This window comes from Kogia breviceps, chromosome 1 (genome assembly GCF_026419965.1).
Source record: "Kogia breviceps isolate mKogBre1 chromosome 1, mKogBre1 haplotype 1, whole genome shotgun sequence".
NCBI lineage: Eukaryota > Metazoa > Chordata > Mammalia > Artiodactyla > Physeteridae > Kogia > Kogia breviceps.
Window position 1 is genome coordinate 91,116,191 of NC_081310.1, and position 18,877 is coordinate 91,135,067.

Consider the following 18,877-nt stretch of genomic DNA (forward strand, 5'->3'; position numbering starts at 1 on the left):
AGTAATATTCCACAGCACGTGCATACCACGTCTGCCTGTGCCAGCCATCGGCGTTGATGGGCACTGGGGCTTTGTCCATGTCTTGGCTGTGGCCCGCAGTGCTGCTGTGGACACGAGGGTGCACGGATCTCTTCAAGTGACACTTTCTCTCCTCTGCCGATGTGTACCCACGATGGGGATCGCTGGATCATATGAGAGCTCATATTTCACCTATTTATTTAGTGTGTTGTTTCTATTTATGCATTTAATAGTTATTTATTCATTTACTTATAAGAACTAGTAGCTGTAATTTTGGAAGAAAAATTGATTAACAAGATTGAGTTAGTTTCAGGTGCACAGCAACATGGATACTGTTTTCCGTGTCTCATATTGTTTCAGGTTGCTTTCCGTTATAGCTTACTACAGGATATTGAATATCATTCCCCGTGTGATTCCGGAAATCCGTGTCGCCTACGTCTTTTATATGAACTACGGTGTATCTGTTCATCGCCGCTCCTGACTGATGTCTCCACCCCTCCCTTTCTCCTCGGGTAACCATCAGTGTGTTTTCTATGTCTGTGAGTCTGTTTCTCTATTGCACAATCGTTCTTTTCTATTATGGTTTAGATTCCACGGATCTTTGTGCTTCTCGGTCAGACTTACTTCCCTAAGTGGAATATCCTCTAGGACCATCCTTATTGTGGCACATGGCAATATTTCATTTTCTGAAATGGCTGAGTAATATTCCACAGTACATATATACCCCAGCTTTTCCTGCCAGCCGACCGTTGATGGGCACATGGGTTTTTTCTACGTCTTGGCTGTGGCACGTAGTGCTGCTACAAACACGGGGGTGCGTGGATCTCTTCAAACAACAGTTTTGCTCTTGGGCGGACGTGTACCCACGACGGGGATTGCTGGATCATCTGGTGGCTCATGTTTCTCCTATTTATTGTGTTCGTTGTTTTTATTTACTTACTTACTTTTTTCTTTCTTTTTAAAACTTTTTTTTTACTTACTTGCTTTTAAGTACTAGTACTCGTGGTTTAGGAAGAAGAGTTGATTAACAATACTGAGTTAGTTTCAGGTGTACAGCAAAGGGGATACTGTCTTCCATGTCTAATATTGTTTCAGATTGATTTCCATTATACGTTATTGCAGGATACTGAATATCATTCCCTGTGTTATTCTGTAAATCCTTGTTGTTTGTCTCATTTATAGGAAGTACTGTGTATCTGTTCATGGAGCTCCCAATTTATCCCTCCACCCCTCCTTTTCTCCTCGGGTAGCCATCAGTGTGTTTTCTAGGCCTGTGAGTCTGTCTCTGTTTTGCACCCATAGGTTCGTTGGTAGTACTTTTGAGATTCCACATATCTTTGGGCTTCTCTGTCGGACGTGCTTCACTAAGCGTAATCTTCCCTGGGAGCATTCTTGTCGCCGCAAATGGCAATATTGCATTCTTTTTTACTAACGGCTGAGTCATACACCATAGTACATGTATACCACCTCTTCTCGTACTAGCCACCCGTTGATGGGCACTTGGGTTTTTCTCCATGTCTTGGCTAGTGCAAATAGTGCCGCTATTTGGTGAACTTGGAGGTGCTTGTGCCGTTTTGAACTCTTGTTTCGTCATTTCCGGGTACGCACCCAGGAGTGGGATTGCTGGATCATACGGGACCTCTCCTTCGGCCTCTTTCAACCTCAACCCCTGCTGCCCCCACCCCCGCCGCCACACACACCTGAGACTGGATGGTTACCCCCGATGAGAGGTGATGTATGTCTCTGGGGCAGTAGAATGCCCCCACCCCATTCGGACCCCGCCTAGCCCCTGTGGCGCGCTCCGTTTCTGTCGTCCTCTTAGCTGCCTCCTACCCACCGCCCCCGGTCCCAACCCATTGCTTAGCCTGACCACCTTCCCGCATAGCACACCAGTCTGGGGCGCTCACCCTCCACCCCACCGCGAAGGGGTCCTCTCCCACCATCTTCCTCGCCCCACAGCGCACTCACACACCCCGCCCCTCCCCCCAGCCTGCAGGCTCAGACCCCGCTCCGCGCCACCTTCTCCTTGTGTCCCAGGCCCGGCTGTCACATGTCCCGCCCGGAAGTCTCACTTCCGCCGCTGCTCCTCAGACCCACTGCTACTTCAGGCCCACCCCGCGCCCTGATCTCACGCACCCGCACACACCTGCCGGGCCAGGTGCCGCCACCACCCCAAGCTTCTGCTGAGCCCCTGCCTGAGTGGCCAGCCGCTCTCCCGGGCCAGGTCCCCGCCAGCCCAACACCTCCCGCTCCTGCCCGCGCTCCAGCCAGACACCCCAGGCCCTTCCTCGCACCTCCCGGCACGGCACGCGGCCCGCCGCCGCCCTCTCTCCATGGGGTCGTCCTGCTCCGTTCCCTAACCGGCGTGGGGTGGCCACCGACCACGGCCACAAACACCGTCATCCCACACTGTCAGCCACCCCCAAGGCACCGGCAAGGCGTTCAGGAAACCTGCTGCGGTGGTGCGAAGCACCCGTCTGCCCACCGGTGCTCCTTTCCACGGGGGATCCGGCGCTGTCGGAAGGCACCGCGTGTGACACCGCCCTCGCCGTCGGCGCCGCCGCCGACGTCGCCGTGGGGGAGAAGCGGTGCTGCTGGAGAGTCCAAACACGGGCGGGCGCGTTTGCTCGTGGCCACAGCCACGGCGGGGAGAGGCGCTGCCCCGGCCACTCGTGTTGGGGGCTGAGGCAAGCGTCCGAAAAGGAAGACACGGGCCGTCGGAGGCCTCGCGAGGGCGCGCGCCAGTGCGGCCAAAAGGCTTGGCCGGGGAGGGAGGGTGGAGGTTGCGTGGCAGGGCTTGGGCTGGAGGTGCAGGGCGCCGGGTGGCTGTGGTCCCGGGGCGCCGAGGCCGCGGAGCAAGCGTGGCCTAAAAGTGCCATGTGGACGGTGGGAGGTTGAGAGGAAGAAGAAAGGCTTCCCTGACCGGGAATCGAACCCGGGCCGCGGCGGTGAGAGCGCCGAATCCTAACCACTAGACCACCAGGGAGCGTCGGGCTCTAGCCGTGCTCCTGCTGGACCCGTAGCACCCGCTCGGCGCCACCTTGGCGCCAAGACGCGGCCTTTCCAAGTCCAGCCACGCGCCGTCTCTGGCAATCCACGTGTCCTCCCGCCCTGCCTGCTTGCAGCACCCTCAGAACACTGCGTGCCTGCTTCCCGCACACACAAGAAAAGCCGCTGGGGCCAGCTAGCTCCCTGCTCCCAGCTCTCCCTCACAGGCCCCCCGCGGAGCTCGGCAAAAGGTCAGCCCGCTGCGTTGGCCGGGAATCGAACCCGGGTCAACTGCTTGGAAGGCAGCTATGCTCACCACTATACCACCAACGCTGCACGGACCGGGCCGCCCCGAGACGCCGGCACCGGGCTCGCCCGAGCGCACTTTCGTCGCCTCCTCCTCCCCCTCGCCCTCTTCCCCCTCCTCTTGCTCCTCCTCCCCCTCCCCCTCCTCCTCCTCGACTCCTCTTCCTTCTCTCCCTCCTCCTACTCCCCTTTCTCTTCCTCGTCCTCCCCCTCCTTCTCAGCCTCCGCCGCCGAAGCCGCCGCTTGGAGCAGCCCTGCCCCGACGCCCCGCCGGCCGGCAGCTCTGTGATGTCACGGGCGCCACCAAGGCCCCCCGGCGCCCCACCCGCGCCAGCCCTACGAAGCTGCACCAGGCCACCCGCCCGACCGCCTCAGGGGGGCGCTCTCGCTGCCTTGCTGCTCCAGGTCCCTCGGCTCCACGCCGCGGCGCGCCCCCGCCCCCGGGGCACGCGTCTGCCAGTCCCCGGCTCGCCAAAGCCCTTCTCCACCGGGCGCTGGGCCAGGCCACTTCCCGCACCGACAGGGGACGGCACTCATCCGCCTCCCACCCGTCCAGGCCGCTGTGCATAGTTGCGCAGCTGTGCGTCGCCACGCAAGGAGCCTACTGACACAGCCACTTTGGGCGGGCCGCAGTGTCCTCGGGCGCTTGTGGGGTCCAGAGGAGGCCGTCGCTCGGCCGTGGCGACGGAGCGCCCGGCGAGGCGGAAGGGCTGGAGGGCTGGAGGGGGTCGAGGGTGGGCAGGCTGGGCACGCGCTGGCGCCCTGCGCTTCGCTGGAGGGCGGAGGGACGAGAAGAAGGGCCCTTGGGAGCCAGGCGGCAGGACAGAGAGCGGCGCCAGCCACCAAAAGAGGGCGTGTTGCCTCCCCGTCGGGGAATCGAACCCCGGTCTCCCGCGTGACAGGCGGGGATACTCACCACTATACTAACGAGGACGGCGGCGACCACCCCCGCACACGCCCGCTCTCGGGCTGCCTGCCGACGCCTCCCCCTGCCCTCCGGCCCCCTGCCCTCCGGCCCCCTGCCCGCTACGGGCGGCCGGCGCGTGCCCGACCCGACCCAATGCCACACCAAGCGCGTCCTCCAGAGCAGCAGCCCCCGACCCCGACAGGGACTCGGACCCCCGTGGCGCTGAAAACTCCGAGCGCGCGCTGCCTGTTGCCTCCAACGCGGCGATGGCGCCGGGAGGAGGGGCCCGGCCCGAGACCGAAAGCAAGGCTGCGAGGAGGGGCGGTGCGCGCGCCGGGCCTTGGCCGGCGAGGAGAGGCGCGGGTGGGGGGCCGGCGGCAGGGGCTGGCCCGACGCGGCCCGGCTGCGTCCGGGGCCAGCGGCGGGCGAGGGCGCCACCGCGGCGGAGCCAGGCGCGTCGTCTGGCCTTGCTCCCCGTCGGCCGCCGCGCGCCCGCTCCGTCGCTCAGCCACACGGCCGCGCGCCTGGCGCGGAGCACCGCGTCCCGCCAAGGGCACCGGGGTTCGCGTCGCGTCCGGTCCCAGCCAGCCGAGCGGCCACGCGCACGCCCAGCCCCGCCGTCAGGATGGCCGAGCGGTCTAAGGCGCTGCGTTCAGGTCGCAGTCTCCCCTGGAGGCGTGGGTTCGAATCCCACTCCTGACAAGCCAGCCTTTTGGCCCGCCCGACAAAAGCACCCGGCCCCCCCATGGCAGCGCTTTACTGCCTTCCAGTCCGTCGCGCCGTGCACTCTTGCGGCCTCTCCAAACTCCGGCCCGGACATCCACGCCTCTCAGACGCGGGACCTTCTCAGCCGCGGCCAGGGGCCTGGCAGAAACGGCCCGCTACGAAACCTCCGGCGACGGGCTTTCCGGACAAACGCCCTCCCCGCCGGTTCCTATGCCCCCTCCTTCCTGCACCCACACCTGGAAAACCTTCAGTCCTTCGCAGCACATCTTTCCTCCCCTGCTTGCGGCTGCTGCTGCTGCTGCTGCTGCTGCTGCTGGTCTTTCCTGCCTGCCTGTCTGCCTGCCTGCCTGCCTGCGTCCCTCCCTCCCACTCCCGCTCCCCCCCGCCCCCACCGCCACACGCACAACGGCCGCGTGTGGAAAGCCCTCCACGCCTCGCCCACCCTCCGACTTCTGCCTGGTGAACAGCGGACTCGCTCTCACAGCCCTTCTTCCACTTCCGCCACCAGCAGCTCTCCGTCTTTCCAACATCCTGTCCTTCCCGTCAGCCCCAACGGCCCGCCTGCCCGTTCCATTTCCTCCACAGCCACACCGAGGTGGCCGCCGACACCACCTTGCCGGCCTGTGGTGCGTGCCCCTCGCTGCTTTTTCGCCTTGGGGCCCTGGCCGGACCACACCTGCTTGCCTGCCTGCCTGCTGGCCAGCCAACAGGGGGCCCTCCCTGCACGGGGCCTGGTGCACGAGTCGCTCCCAGGAACGGTGCTCCAGTGAGTAGTGAGCGGAAGCCCTGGATGCCCTGTCACCCACCACACACGTCCGGCCCCCAGCACGAGTCAGCCGCCTCGGCGCCCCAGCGCAAGTCCCTCGGGGAAGCCGCGGCTCCGGCAGCACCCAGCCACACCCTGGGTCGCTCCCTCCGTCACCGGGCTGTCCGCGAGCCAGCAGCCAGTCTGCCAAAGTGCTTCTCCTCACAACCAACGTAGCAGAGCGGGACACCGCGGGAGGGGTGGGCGCAGAGCGCAGAAGCGAGGCTAAGACACCTTTGCTCTTTCGGCCTAAGCGCCGCTCGGCGGCGGCGGCGGCGGCGGCGGCGGTGCCCGGGGTCCACCTCCCACGCTCGCCGTCCCTGCACAGCCCCGAGCTCCGATCCCTGCCCCCGCCCGCCCTCGTACGCCCCGCACCGGCAAGAAAGCCAGCCGCCAGAGGGACTGTGCGTCGGGGCCCGGCGGCGGCGGCGGCGGCGGCGGCGGTTGAGAGGAACGTCGGTGCTCAGCCGCAGCGGCCACGCCTCGCCCGCCCTGACTGAGATTCGGGCGCGGGCCAGGCCCGTGCGGCTCCTGGCTTCCTCTGGCGACAGCGACGGTCTCGCGGCGGCCGTGGACGGCAGAGAAAGCGCAGGGCGGGCCGAGCCCGCCCGCGTCCCTCCGTCCCTCGGTGCTTGCGACCGCCTCGCGCCCCGGGGTCGCCAGCGTGCCCGGAGCCTCTCGTTCAGGTGGCCCGTCGGCCTCCTGCTCAAATGGAGCACATGCCCACGGGACGAGCAGTGACCAGGATCCGGCGGTTGGCGGCGAGCACCGCTGGGGCCGCGGCGGGCGCCGGCGGCCATCAGTGCATGGGTGGTTCAGTGGTAGAATTCTCGCCTGCCACGCGGGAGGCCCGGGTTCGATTCCCGGCCCATGCAGCCACAGCGCCCCCTTTTGGTTCCCGCAGCCTCAAAGCGGAGCTGGGCTTCCCCGCTGCCACAATCAAGGCACCGGTCCTGCCAACAGCTCGCTCACCACCGCACCTTCAGGCCCCGGACCTTCCCACGCAGACGCCCCCACCCCACACACACCCGGGAGCCAGGCCTCCAGGACCTGACACCTTGCGGGCTCAGCCACTCTTACGCCCAGACCCCTTCCTTGTCCTTGTTCTCTTCCTTACCCTGACCCCGCCTGTGTCACGCTCTTCACTGTAAGAAACACCCCACACTGGCACCCGCACAGCCCAACCTCTTCACCTTTGCACAACCAGGAGCAAGGGAGTCGCCACCTCTGGCAGTGATCCATCCCATTTTCCTGGAGAGTCCCCAAAGCGTTCACTTGCACGAGGAGTTCAAAAGAAGCCCACACAATCATCGCAGACTGCACTCGAGTTTGACCCTCCACAGAAATACGTTTCCAACACCGGCCCGCTCCTCCACCGCTACTGCCACCAGCACCATCAGCACGACAAACACCACGCCCTCCCCTGAACCTCTGCTCCCACCAACGGCATCAGCCCTCGGGACAGCACCACCAGCACCACCACCTCAGCCTCCAGCCTACTCCCACAAACACCCCCACCCCACCCCATCTCCCCACTTTTCCCCGGATCCTTTCCAAATCCTACGTTGTCAAGGATCCTGCCCTTGCCTCTGTGCCGTTGGCCTCCTCCTTTTGCCCACTTCGCCTTCTTCTCCTTTTCATAGCAGTGCGGTTGCTTTACAACATTGTGTTACATTCAGGTGTACGGCAAGATGATTCAGTTACATGTCCTTTCCCAGGTTATTTTCCACTATACCTTATCACGACATATGTATACATTTCCCTGTGCTGTACGGTGAATGCTTGCTGCTTATGTGCTTGATGTATACAGTATTTCCTCTCCGTTCATCGCAGCTCCGTATTTTTCCCTGCCCTGCACTTTCCCCTTGGGTAACGAACAGTGTGTTTCCTATGTCTGTGAGTCTGTTTCTCTTTGGCGCATACATTCGTTTGTGGTACGGTATAGATTCCACATTTCTTTGTGCTTCTCTGCCTGCCTTACGTCGCTAAGTGTAATATCCTCTGGGTCCCTCCTTATTGGTGCAAATGGCAATATCTCACTCTTTTTGTATGGCTGAGTAATATTCCACAGCACGTGCATACCACGTCTGCCTGTGCCAGCCATCGGCGTTGATGGGCACTGGGGCTTTGTCCATGTCTTGGCTGTGGCCCGCAGTGCTGCTGTGGACACGAGGGTGCACGGATCTCTTCAAGTGACACTTTCTCTCCTCTGCCGATGTGTACCCACGATGGGGATCGCTGGATCATATGAGAGCTCATATTTCACCTATTTATTTAGTGTGTTGTTTCTATTTATGCATTTAATAGTTATTTATTCATTTACTTATAAGAACTAGTAGCTGTAATTTTGGAAGAAAAATTGATTAACAAGATTGAGTTAGTTTCAGGTGCACAGCAACATGGATACTGTTTTCCGTGTCTCATATTGTTTCAGGTTGCTTTCCGTTATAGCTTACTACAGGATATTGAATATCATTCCCCGTGTGATTCCGGAAATCCGTGTCGCCTACGTCTTTTATATGAACTACGGTGTATCTGTTCATCGCCGCTCCTGACTGATGTCTCCACCCCTCCCTTTCTCCTCGGGTAACCATCAGTGTGTTTTCTATGTCTGTGAGTCTGTTTCTCTATTGCACAATCGTTCTTTTCTATTATGGTTTAGATTCCACGGATCTTTGTGCTTCTCGGTCAGACTTACTTCCCTAAGTGGAATATCCTCTAGGACCATCCTTATTGTGGCACATGGCAATATTTCATTTTCTGAAATGGCTGAGTAATATTCCACAGTACATATATACCCCAGCTTTTCCTGCCAGCCGACCGTTGATGGGCACATGGGTTTTTTCTACGTCTTGGCTGTGGCACGTAGTGCTGCTACAAACACGGGGGTGCGTGGATCTCTTCAAACAACAGTTTTGCTCTTGGGCGGACGTGTACCCACGACGGGGATTGCTGGATCATCTGGTGGCTCATGTTTCTCCTATTTATTGTGTTCGTTGTTTTTATTTACTTACTTACTTTTTTCTTTCTTTTTAAAACTTTTTTTTTACTTACTTGCTTTTAAGTACTAGTACTCGTGGTTTAGGAAGAAGAGTTGATTAACAATACTGAGTTAGTTTCAGGTGTACAGCAAAGGGGATACTGTCTTCCATGTCTAATATTGTTTCAGATTGATTTCCATTATACGTTATTGCAGGATACTGAATATCATTCCCTGTGTTATTCTGTAAATCCTTGTTGTTTGTCTCATTTATAGGAAGTACTGTGTATCTGTTCATGGAGCTCCCAATTTATCCCTCCACCCCTCCTTTTCTCCTCGGGTAGCCATCAGTGTGTTTTCTAGGCCTGTGAGTCTGTCTCTGTTTTGCACCCATAGGTTCGTTGGTAGTACTTTTGAGATTCCACATATCTTTGGGCTTCTCTGTCGGACGTGCTTCACTAAGCGTAATCTTCCCTGGGAGCATTCTTGTCGCCGCAAATGGCAATATTGCATTCTTTTTTACTAACGGCTGAGTCATACACCATAGTACATGTATACCACCTCTTCTCGTACTAGCCACCCGTTGATGGGCACTTGGGTTTTTCTCCATGTCTTGGCTAGTGCAAATAGTGCCGCTATTTGGTGAACTTGGAGGTGCTTGTGCCGTTTTGAACTCTTGTTTCGTCATTTCCGGGTACGCACCCAGGAGTGGGATTGCTGGATCATACGGGACCTCTCCTTCGGCCTCTTTCAACCTCAACCCCTGCTGCCCCCACCCCCGCCGCCACACACACCTGAGACTGGATGGTTACCCCCGATGAGAGGTGATGTATGTCTCTGGGGCAGTAGAATGCCCCCACCCCATTCGGACCCCGCCTAGCCCCTGTGGCGCGCTCCGTTTCTGTCGTCCTCTTAGCTGCCTCCTACCCACCGCCCCCGGTCCCAACCCATTGCTTAGCCTGACCACCTTCCCGCACAGCACACCAGTCTGGGGCGCTCACCCTCCACCCCACCGCGAAGGGGTCCTCTCCCACCATCTTCCTCGCCCCACAGCGCACTCACACACCCCGCCCCTCCCCCCAGCCTGCAGGCTCAGACCCCGCTCCGCGCCACCTTCTCCTTGTGTCCCAGGCCCGGCTGTCACATGTCCCGCCCGGAAGTCTCACTTCCGCCGCTGCTCCTCAGACCCACTGCTACTTCAGGCCCACCCCGCGCCCTGATCTCACGCACCCGCACACACCTGCCGGGCCAGGTGCCGCCACCACCCCAAGCTTCTGCTGAGCCCCTGCCTGAGTGGCCAGCCGCTCTCCCGGGCCAGGTCCCCGCCAGCCCAACACCTCCCGCTCCTGCCCGCGCTCCAGCCAGACACCCCAGGCCCTTCCTCGCACCTCCCGGCACGGCACGCGGCCCGCCGCCGCCCTCTCTCCATGGGGTCGTCCTGCTCCGTTCCCTAACCGGCGTGGGGTGGCCACCGACCACGGCCACAAACACCGTCATCCCACACTGTCAGCCACCCCCAAGGCACCGGCAAGGCGTTCAGGAAACCTGCTGCGGTGGTGCGAAGCACCCGTCTGCCCACCGGTGCTCCTTTCCACGGGGGATCCGGCGCTGTCGGAAGGCACCGCGTGTGACACCGCCCTCGCCGTCGGCGCCGCCGCCGACGTCGCCGTGGGGGAGAAGCGGTGCTGCTGGAGAGTCCAAACACGGGCGGGCGCGTTTGCTCGTGGCCACAGCCACGGCGGGGAGAGGCGCTGCCCCGGCCACTCGTGTTGGGGGCTGAGGCAAGCGTCCGAAAAGGAAGACACGGGCCGTCGGAGGCCTCGCGAGGGCGCGCGCCAGTGCGGCCAAAAGGCTTGGCCGGGGAGGGAGGGTGGAGGTTGCGTGGCAGGGCTTGGGCTGGAGGTGCAGGGCGCCGGGTGGCTGTGGTCCCGGGGCGCCGAGGCCGCGGAGCAAGCGTGGCCTAAAAGTGCCATGTGGACGGTGGGAGGTTGAGAGGAAGAAGAAAGGCTTCCCTGACCGGGAATCGAACCCGGGCCGCGGCGGTGAGAGCGCCGAATCCTAACCACTAGACCACCAGGGAGCGTCGGGCTCTAGCCGTGCTCCTGCTGGACCCGTAGCACCCGCTCGGCGCCACCTTGGCGCCAAGACGCGGCCTTTCCAAGTCCAGCCACGCGCCGTCGCTGGCAATCCACGTGTCCTCCCGCCCTGCCTGCTTGCAGCACCCTCAGAACACTGCGTGCCTGCTTCCCGCACACACAAGAAAAGCCGCTGGGGCCAGCTAGCTCCCTGCTCCCAGCTCTCCCTCACAGGCCCCCCGCGGAGCTCGGCAAAAGGTCAGCCCGCTGCGTTGGCCGGGAATCGAACCCGGGTCAACTGCTTGGAAGGCAGCTATGCTCACCACTATACCACCAACGCTGCACGGACCGGGCCGCCCCGAGACGCCGGCACCGGGCTCGCCCGAGCGCACTTTCGTCGCCTTCTCCTCCCCCTCGCCCTCTTCCCCCTCCTCTTGCTCCTCCTCCCCCTCCCCCTCCTCCTCCTCGACTCCTCTTCCTTCTCTCCCTCCTCCTACTCCCCTTTCTCTTCCTCGTCCTCCCCCTCCTTCTCAGCCTCCGCCGCCGAAGCCGCCGCTTGGAGCAGCCCTGCCCCGACGCCCCGCCGGCCGGCAGCTCTGTGATGTCACGGGCGCCACCAAGGCCCCCCGGCGCCCCACCCGCGCCAGCCCTACGAAGCTGCACCAGGCCACCCGCCCGACCGCCTCAGGGGGGCGCTCTCGCTGCCTTGCTGCTCCAGGTCCCTCGGCTCCACGCCGCGGCGCGCCCCCGCCCCCGGGGCACGCGTCTGCCAGTCCCCGGCTCGCCAAAGCCCTTCTCCACCGGGCGCTGGGCCAGGCCACTTCCCGCACCGACAGGGGACGGCACTCATCCGCCTCCCACCCGTCCAGGCCGCTGTGCATAGTTGCGCAGCTGTGCGTCGCCACGCAAGGAGCCTACTGACACAGCCACTTTGGGCGGGCCGCAGTGTCCTCGGGCGCTTGTGGGGTCCAGAGGAGGCCGTCGCTCGGCCGTGGCGACGGAGCGCCCGGCGAGGCGGAAGGGCTGGAGGGCTGGAGGGGGTCGAGGGTGGGCAGGCTGGGCACGCGCTGGCGCCCTGCGCTTCGCTGGAGGGCGGAGGGACGAGAAGAAGGGCCCTTGGGAGCCAGGCGGCAGGACAGAGAGCGGCGCCAGCCACCAAAAGAGGGCGTGTTGCCTCCCCGTCGGGGAATCGAACCCCGGTCTCCCGCGTGACAGGCGGGGATACTCACCACTATACTAACGAGGACGGCGGCGACCACCCCCGCACACGCCCGCTCTCGGGCTGCCTGCCGACGCCTCCCCCTGCCCTCCGGCCCCCTGCCCTCCGGCCCCCTGCCCGCTACGGGCGGCCGGCGCGTGCCCGACCCGACCCAATGCCACACCAAGCGCGTCCTCCAGAGCAGCAGCCCCCGACCCCGACAGGGACTCGGACCCCCGTGGCGCTGAAAACTCCGAGCGCGCGCTGCCTGTTGCCTCCAACGCGGCGATGGCGCCGGGAGGAGGGGCCCGGCCCGAGACCGAAAGCAAGGCTGCGAGGAGGGGCGGTGCGCGCGCCGGGCCTTGGCCGGCGAGGAGAGGCGCGGGTGGGGGGCCGGCGGCAGGGGCTGGCCCGACGCGGCCCGGCTGCGTCCGGGGCCAGCGGCGGGCGAGGGCGCCACCGCGGCGGAGCCAGGCGCGTCGTCTGGCCTTGCTCCCCGTCGGCCGCCGCGCGCCCGCTCCGTCGCTCAGCCACACGGCCGCGCGCCTGGCGCGGAGCACCGCGTCCCGCCAAGGGCACCGGGGTTCGCGTCGCGTCCGGTCCCAGCCAGCCGAGCGGCCACGCGCACGCCCAGCCCCGCCGTCAGGATGGCCGAGCGGTCTAAGGCGCTGCGTTCAGGTCGCAGTCTCCCCTGGAGGCGTGGGTTCGAATCCCACTCCTGACAAGCCAGCCTTTTGGCCCGCCCGACAAAAGCACCCGGCCCCCCCATGGCAGCGCTTTACTGCCTTCCAGTCCGTCGCGCCGTGCACTCTTGCGGCCTCTCCAAACTCCGGCCCGGACATCCACGCCTCTCAGACGCGGGACCTTCTCAGCCGCGGCCAGGGGCCTGGCAGAAACGGCCCGCTACGAAACCTCCGGCGACGGGCTTTCCGGACAAACGCCCTCCCCGCCGGTTCCTATGCCCCCTCCTTCCTGCACCCACACCTGGAAAACCTTCAGTCCTTCGCAGCACATCTTTCCTCCCCTGCTTGCGGCTGCTGCTGCTGCTGCTGCTGCTGCTGCTGGTCTTTCCTGCCTGCCTGTCTGCCTGCCTGCCTGCCTGCGTCCCTCCCTCCCACTCCCGCTCCCCCCCGCCCCCACCGCCACACGCACAACGGCCGCGTGTGGAAAGCCCTCCACGCCTCGCCCACCCTCCGACTTCTGCCTGGTGAACAGCGGACTCGCTCTCACAGCCCTTCTTCCACTTCCGCCACCAGCAGCTCTCCGTCTTTCCAACATCCTGTCCTTCCCGTCAGCCCCAACGGCCCGCCTGCCCGTTCCATTTCCTCCACAGCCACACCGAGGTGGCCGCCGACACCACCTTGCCGGCCTGTGGTGCGTGCCCCTCGCTGCTTTTTCGCCTTGGGGCCCTGGCCGGACCACACCTGCTTGCCTGCCTGCCTGCTGGCCAGCCAACAGGGGGCCCTCCCTGCACGGGGCCTGGTGCACGAGTCGCTCCCAGGAACGGTGCTCCAGTGAGTAGTGAGCGGAAGCCCTGGATGCCCTGTCACCCACCACACACGTCCGGCCCCCAGCACGAGTCAGCCGCCTCGGCGCCCCAGCGCAAGTCCCTCGGGGAAGCCGCGGCTCCGGCAGCACCCAGCCACACCCTGGGTCGCTCCCTCCGTCACCGGGCTGTCCGCGAGCCAGCAGCCAGTCTGCCAAAGTGCTTCTCCTCACAACCAACGTAGCAGAGCGGGACACCGCGGGAGGGGTGGGCGCAGAGCGCAGAAGCGAGGCTAAGACACCTTTGCTCTTTCGGCCTAAGCGCCGCTCGGCGGCGGCGGCGGCGGCGGCGGCGGTGCCCGGGGTCCACCTCCCACGCTCGCCGTCCCTGCACAGCCCCGAGCTCCGATCCCTGCCCCCGCCCGCCCTCGTACGCCCCGCACCGGCAAGAAAGCCAGCCGCCAGAGGGACTGTGCGTCGGGGCCCGGCGGCGGCGGCGGCGGCGGCGGCGGTTGAGAGGAACGTCGGTGCTCAGCCGCAGCGGCCACGCCTCGCCCGCCCTGACTGAGATTCGGGCGCGGGCCAGGCCCGTGCGGCTCCTGGCTTCCTCTGGCGACAGCGACGGTCTCGCGGCGGCCGTGGACGGCAGAGAAAGCGCAGGGCGGGCCGAGCCCGCCCGCGTCCCTCCGTCCCTCGGTGCTTGCGACCGCCTCGCGCCCCGGGGTCGCCAGCGTGCCCGGAGCCTCTCGTTCAGGTGGCCCGTCGGCCTCCTGCTCAAATGGAGCACATGCCCACGGGACGAGCAGTGACCAGGATCCGGCGGTTGGCGGCGAGCACCGCTGGGGCCGCGGCGGGCGCCGGCGGCCATCAGTGCATGGGTGGTTCAGTGGTAGAATTCTCGCCTGCCACGCGGGAGGCCCGGGTTCGATTCCCGGCCCATGCAGCCACAGCGCCCCCTTTTGGTTCCCGCAGCCCCAAAGCGGAGCTGGGCTTCCCCGCTGCCACAATCAAGGCACCGGTCCTGCCAACAGCTCGCTCACCACCGCACCTTCAGGCCCCGGACCTTCCCACGCAGACGCCCCCACCCCACACACACCCGGGAGCCAGGCCTCCAGGACCTGACACCTTGCGGGCTCAGCCACTCTTACGCCCAGACCCCTTCCTTGTCCTTGTTCTCTTCCTTACCCTGACCCCGCCTGTGTCACGCTCTTCACTGTAAGAAACACCCCACACTGGCACCCGCACAGCCCAACCTCTTCACCTTTGCACAACCAGGAGCAAGGGAGTCGCCACCTCTGGCAGTGATCCATCCCATTTTCCTGGAGAGTCCCCAAAGCGTTCACTTGCACGAGGAGTTCAAAAGAAGCCCACACAATCATCGCAGACTGCACTCGAGTTTGACCCTCCACAGAAATACGTTTCCAACACCGGCCCGCTCCTCCACCGCTACTGCCACCAGCACCATCAGCACGACAAACACCACGCCCTCCCCTGAACCTCTGCTCCCACCAACGGCATCAGCCCTCGGGACAGCACCACCAGCACCACCACCTCAGCCTCCAGCCTACTCCCACAAACACCCCCACCCCACCCCATCTCCCCACTTTTCCCCGGATCCTTTCCAAATCCTACGTTGTCAAGGATCCTGCCCTTGCCTCTGTGCCGTTGGCCTCCTCCTTTTGCCCACTTCGCCTTCTTCTCCTTTTCATAGCAGTGCGGTTGCGGTTGCTTTACAACATTGTGTTACATTCAGGTGTACGGCAAGATGATTCAGTTACATGTCCTTTCCCAGGTTATTTTCCACTATACCTTATCACGACATATGTATACATTTCCCTGTGCTGTACGGTGAATGCTTGCTGCTTATGTGCTTGATGTATATAGTATTTCCTCTCCGTTCATCGCAGCTCCGTATTTTTCCCTGCCCTGCACTTTCCCCTTGGGTAACGAACAGTGTGTTTCCTATGTCTGTGAGTCTGTTTCTCTTTGGCGCATACATTCGTTTGTGGTACGGTATAGATTCCACATTTCTTTGTGCTTCTCTGCCTGCCTTACGTCGCTAAGTGTAATATCCTCTGGGTCCCTCCTTATTGGTGCAAATGGCAATATCTCGCTCTTTTTGTATGGCTGAGTAATATTCCACAGCACGTACACACCACGTCTGCCTGTGCCAGCCATCGGCGTTGATGGGCACTGGGGTTTTGTCCATGTCTTGGCTGTGGCCCGCAGTGCTGCTGTGGACACGAGGGTGCACGGATCTCTTCAAGTGACACTTTCTCTCCTCTGCCGATGTGTACCCACGATGGGGGTCGCTGGATCATATGAGAGCTCATATTTCACCTATTTATTTAGTGTGTTGTTTTTATTTATGCATTTAATAGTTATTTATTCATTTACTTATAAGAACTAGTAGCTGTAATTTTGGAAGAAAAATTGATTAACAAGATTGAGTTAGTTTCAGGTGCACAGCAACATGGATACTGTTTTCCGTGTCTCATATTGTTTCAGGTTGCTTTCCGTTATAGCTTACTACAGGATATTGAATATCATTCCCCGTGTGATTCCGGAAATCCGTGTCGCCTACGTCTTTTATATGAACTACGGTGTATCTGTTCATCGCCGCTCCTGACTGATGTCTCCACCCCTCCCTTTCTCCTCGGGTAACCATCAGTGTGTTTTCTATGTCTGTGAGTCTGTTTCTCTATTGCACAATCGTTCTTTTCTATTATGGTTTAGATTCCACGGATCTTTGTGCTTCTCGGTCAGACTTACTTCCCTAAGTGGAATATCCTCTAGGACCATCCTTATTGTGGCACATGGCAATATTTCATTTTCTGAAATGGCTGAGTAATATTCCACAGTACATATATACCCCAGCTTTTCCTGCCAGCCGACCGTTGATGGGCACATGGGTTTTTTCTACGTCTTGGCTGTGGCACGTAGTGCTGCTACAAACACGGGGGTGCGTGGATCTCTTCAAACAACAGTTTTGCTCTTGGGCGGACGTGTACCCACGACGGGGATTGCTGGATCATCTGGTGGCTCATGTTTCTCCTATTTATTGTGTTCGTTGTTTTTATTTACTTACTTACTTTTTTCTTTCTTTTTAAAACTTTTTTTTTACTTACTTGCTTTTAAGTACTAGTACTCGTGGTTTAGGAAGAAGAGTTGATTAACAATACTGAGTTAGTTTCAGGTGTACAGCAAAGGGGATACTGTCTTCCATGTCTAATATTGTTTCAGATTGATTTCCATTATACGTTATTGCAGGATACTGAATATCATTCCCTGTGTTATTCTGTAAATCCTTGTTGTTTGTCTCATTTATAGGAAGTACTGTGTATCTGTTCATGGAGCTCCCAATTTATCCCTCCACCCCTCCTTTTCTCCTCGGGTAGCCATCAGTGTGTTTTCTAGGCCTGTGAGTCTGTCTCTGTTTTGCACCCATAGGTTCGTTGGTAGTACTTTTGAGATTCCACATATCTTTGGGCTTCTCTGTCGGACGTGCTTCACTAAGCGTAATCTTCCCTGGGAGCATTCTTGTCGCCGCAAATGGCAATATTGCATTCTTTTTTACTAACGGCTGAGTCATACACCATAGTACATGTATACCACCTCTTCTCGTACTAGCCACCCGTTGATGGGCACTTGGGTTTTTCTCCATGTCTTGGCTAGTGCAAATAGTGCCGCTATTTGGTGAACTTGGAGGTGCTTGTGCCGTTTTGAACTCTTGTTTCGTCATTTCCGGGTACGCACCCAGGAGTGGGATTGCTGGATCATACGGGACCTCTCCTTCGGCCTCTTTCAACCTCAACCCCTGCTGCCCCCACCCCCGCCGCCACACACACCTGAGACTGGATGGTTAACCCCGATGAGAGGTGATGTATGTCTCTGGGGCAGTAGAATGCCCCCACCCCATTCGGACCCCGCCTAGCCCCTGTGGCGCCCTCCGTTTCTGTCGTCCTCTTAGCTGCCTCCTACCCACCGCCCCCGGTCCCAACCCATTGCTTAGCCCGACCACCTTCCCGCACAGCACACCAGTCTGGGGCGCTCACCCTCCACCCCACCGCGAAGGGGTCCTCTCCCACCATCTTCCTCGCCCCACAGCGCACTCACACACCCCGCCCCTCCCCCCAGCCTGCAGGCTCAGACCCCGCTCCCCGCCACCTTTTCCTTGTGTCCCAGGCCCGGCTGTCACATGTCCCGCCCGGAAGTCTCACTTCCGCCGCTGCTCCTCAGACCCACTGCTACTTCAGGCCCACCCCGCGCCCTGATCTCACGCACCCGCACACACCTGCCGGGCCAGGTGCCGCCACCACCCCAAGCTTCTGCTGAGCCCCTGCCTGAGTGGCCAGCCGCTCTCCCGGGCCAGGTCCCCGCCAGCCCAACACCTCCCGCTCCTGCCCGCGCTCCAGCCAGACACCCCAGGCCCTTCCTCGCACCTCCCGGCACGGCACGCGGCCCGCCGCCGCCCTCTCTCCATGGGGTCGTCCTGCTCCGTTCCCTAACCGGCGTGGGGTGGCCACCGACCACGGCCACAAACACCGTCATCCCACACTGTCAGCCACCCCCAAGGCACCGGCAAGGCGTTCAGGAAACCTGCTGCGGTGGTGCGAAGCACCCGTCTGCCCACCGGTGCTCCTTTCCACGGGGGATCCGGCGCTGTCGGAAGGCACCGCGTGTGACACCGCCCTCGCCGTCGGCGCCGCCGCCGACGTCGCCGTGGGGGAGAAGCGGTGCTGCTGGAGAGTCCAAACACGGGCGGGCGCGTTTGCTCGTGGCCACAGCCACGGCGGGGAGAGGCGCTGCCCCGGCCACTCGTGTTGGGGGCTGAGGCAAGCGTCCGAAAAGGAAGACACGGGCCGTCGGAGGCCTCGCGAGGGCGCGCGCCAGTGCGGCCAAAAGGCTTGGCCGGGGAGGGAGGGTGGAGGTTGCGTGGCAGGGCTTGGGCTGGAGGTGCAGGGCGCCGGGTGGCTGTGGTCCCGGGGCGCCGAGGCCGCGGAGCAAGCGTGGCCTAAAAGTGCCATGTGGACGGTGGGAGGTTGAGAGGAAGAAGAAAGGCTTCCCTGACCGGGAATCGAACCCGGGCCGCGGCGGTGAGAGCGCCGAATCCTAACCACTAGACCACCAGGGAGCGTCGAGCTCTAGCCGTGCTCCTGCTGGACCCGTAGCACCCGCTCGGCGCCACCTTGGCGCCAAGACGCGGCCTTTCCAAGTCCAGCCACGCGCCGTCGCTGGCAATCCACGTGTCCTCCCGCCCTGCCTGCTTGCAGCACCCTCAGAACACTGCGTGCCTGCTTCCCGCACACACAAGAAAAGCCGCTGGGGCCAGCTAGCTCCCTGCTCCCAGCTCTCCCTCACAGGCCCCCCGCGGAGCTCGGCAAAAGGT

At 61.8% G+C, this 18,877-nt stretch overlaps 11 non-coding genes across 11 annotated transcripts; 4 read left to right on the forward strand and 7 right to left on the reverse strand.

The window, feature by feature from the left end:
- Positions 1-2,932: 2,932 nt before the first annotated feature.
- On the reverse strand, positions 2,933-3,004 carry TRNAE-CUC (transfer RNA glutamic acid (anticodon CUC)). The gene has a single exon. It is a non-coding gene; the product is annotated as a tRNA-Glu (tRNA).
- A 263-nt stretch (positions 3,005-3,267) lies between these two features.
- On the reverse strand, positions 3,268-3,339 carry TRNAG-UCC (transfer RNA glycine (anticodon UCC)). The gene has a single exon. It is a non-coding gene; the product is annotated as a tRNA-Gly (tRNA).
- Positions 3,340-4,173: 834 nt separating this feature from the next.
- Positions 4,174-4,245, reverse strand: TRNAD-GUC (transfer RNA aspartic acid (anticodon GUC)). The gene has a single exon. It is a non-coding gene; the product is annotated as a tRNA-Asp (tRNA).
- Positions 4,246-4,838: 593 nt separating this feature from the next.
- On the forward strand, positions 4,839-4,921 carry TRNAL-CAG (transfer RNA leucine (anticodon CAG)). Its single transcript has one exon. It is a non-coding gene; the product is annotated as a tRNA-Leu (tRNA).
- A 1,633-nt stretch (positions 4,922-6,554) lies between these two features.
- TRNAG-GCC (transfer RNA glycine (anticodon GCC)) lies at positions 6,555-6,625 on the forward strand. Its single transcript has one exon. It is a non-coding gene; the product is annotated as a tRNA-Gly (tRNA).
- Positions 6,626-10,738: 4,113 nt separating this feature from the next.
- On the reverse strand, positions 10,739-10,810 carry TRNAE-CUC (transfer RNA glutamic acid (anticodon CUC)). Its single transcript has one exon. It is a non-coding gene; the product is annotated as a tRNA-Glu (tRNA).
- Positions 10,811-11,073: 263 nt separating this feature from the next.
- On the reverse strand, positions 11,074-11,145 carry TRNAG-UCC (transfer RNA glycine (anticodon UCC)). The gene has a single exon. It is a non-coding gene; the product is annotated as a tRNA-Gly (tRNA).
- An 834-nt stretch (positions 11,146-11,979) lies between these two features.
- TRNAD-GUC (transfer RNA aspartic acid (anticodon GUC)) lies at positions 11,980-12,051 on the reverse strand. Its single transcript has one exon. It is a non-coding gene; the product is annotated as a tRNA-Asp (tRNA).
- Positions 12,052-12,644: 593 nt separating this feature from the next.
- On the forward strand, positions 12,645-12,727 carry TRNAL-CAG (transfer RNA leucine (anticodon CAG)). Its single transcript has one exon. It is a non-coding gene; the product is annotated as a tRNA-Leu (tRNA).
- Positions 12,728-14,360: 1,633 nt separating this feature from the next.
- TRNAG-GCC (transfer RNA glycine (anticodon GCC)) lies at positions 14,361-14,431 on the forward strand. The gene has a single exon. It is a non-coding gene; the product is annotated as a tRNA-Gly (tRNA).
- Positions 14,432-18,550: 4,119 nt separating this feature from the next.
- Positions 18,551-18,622, reverse strand: TRNAE-CUC (transfer RNA glutamic acid (anticodon CUC)). Its single transcript has one exon. It is a non-coding gene; the product is annotated as a tRNA-Glu (tRNA).
- Positions 18,623-18,877: the final 255 nt, after the last annotated feature.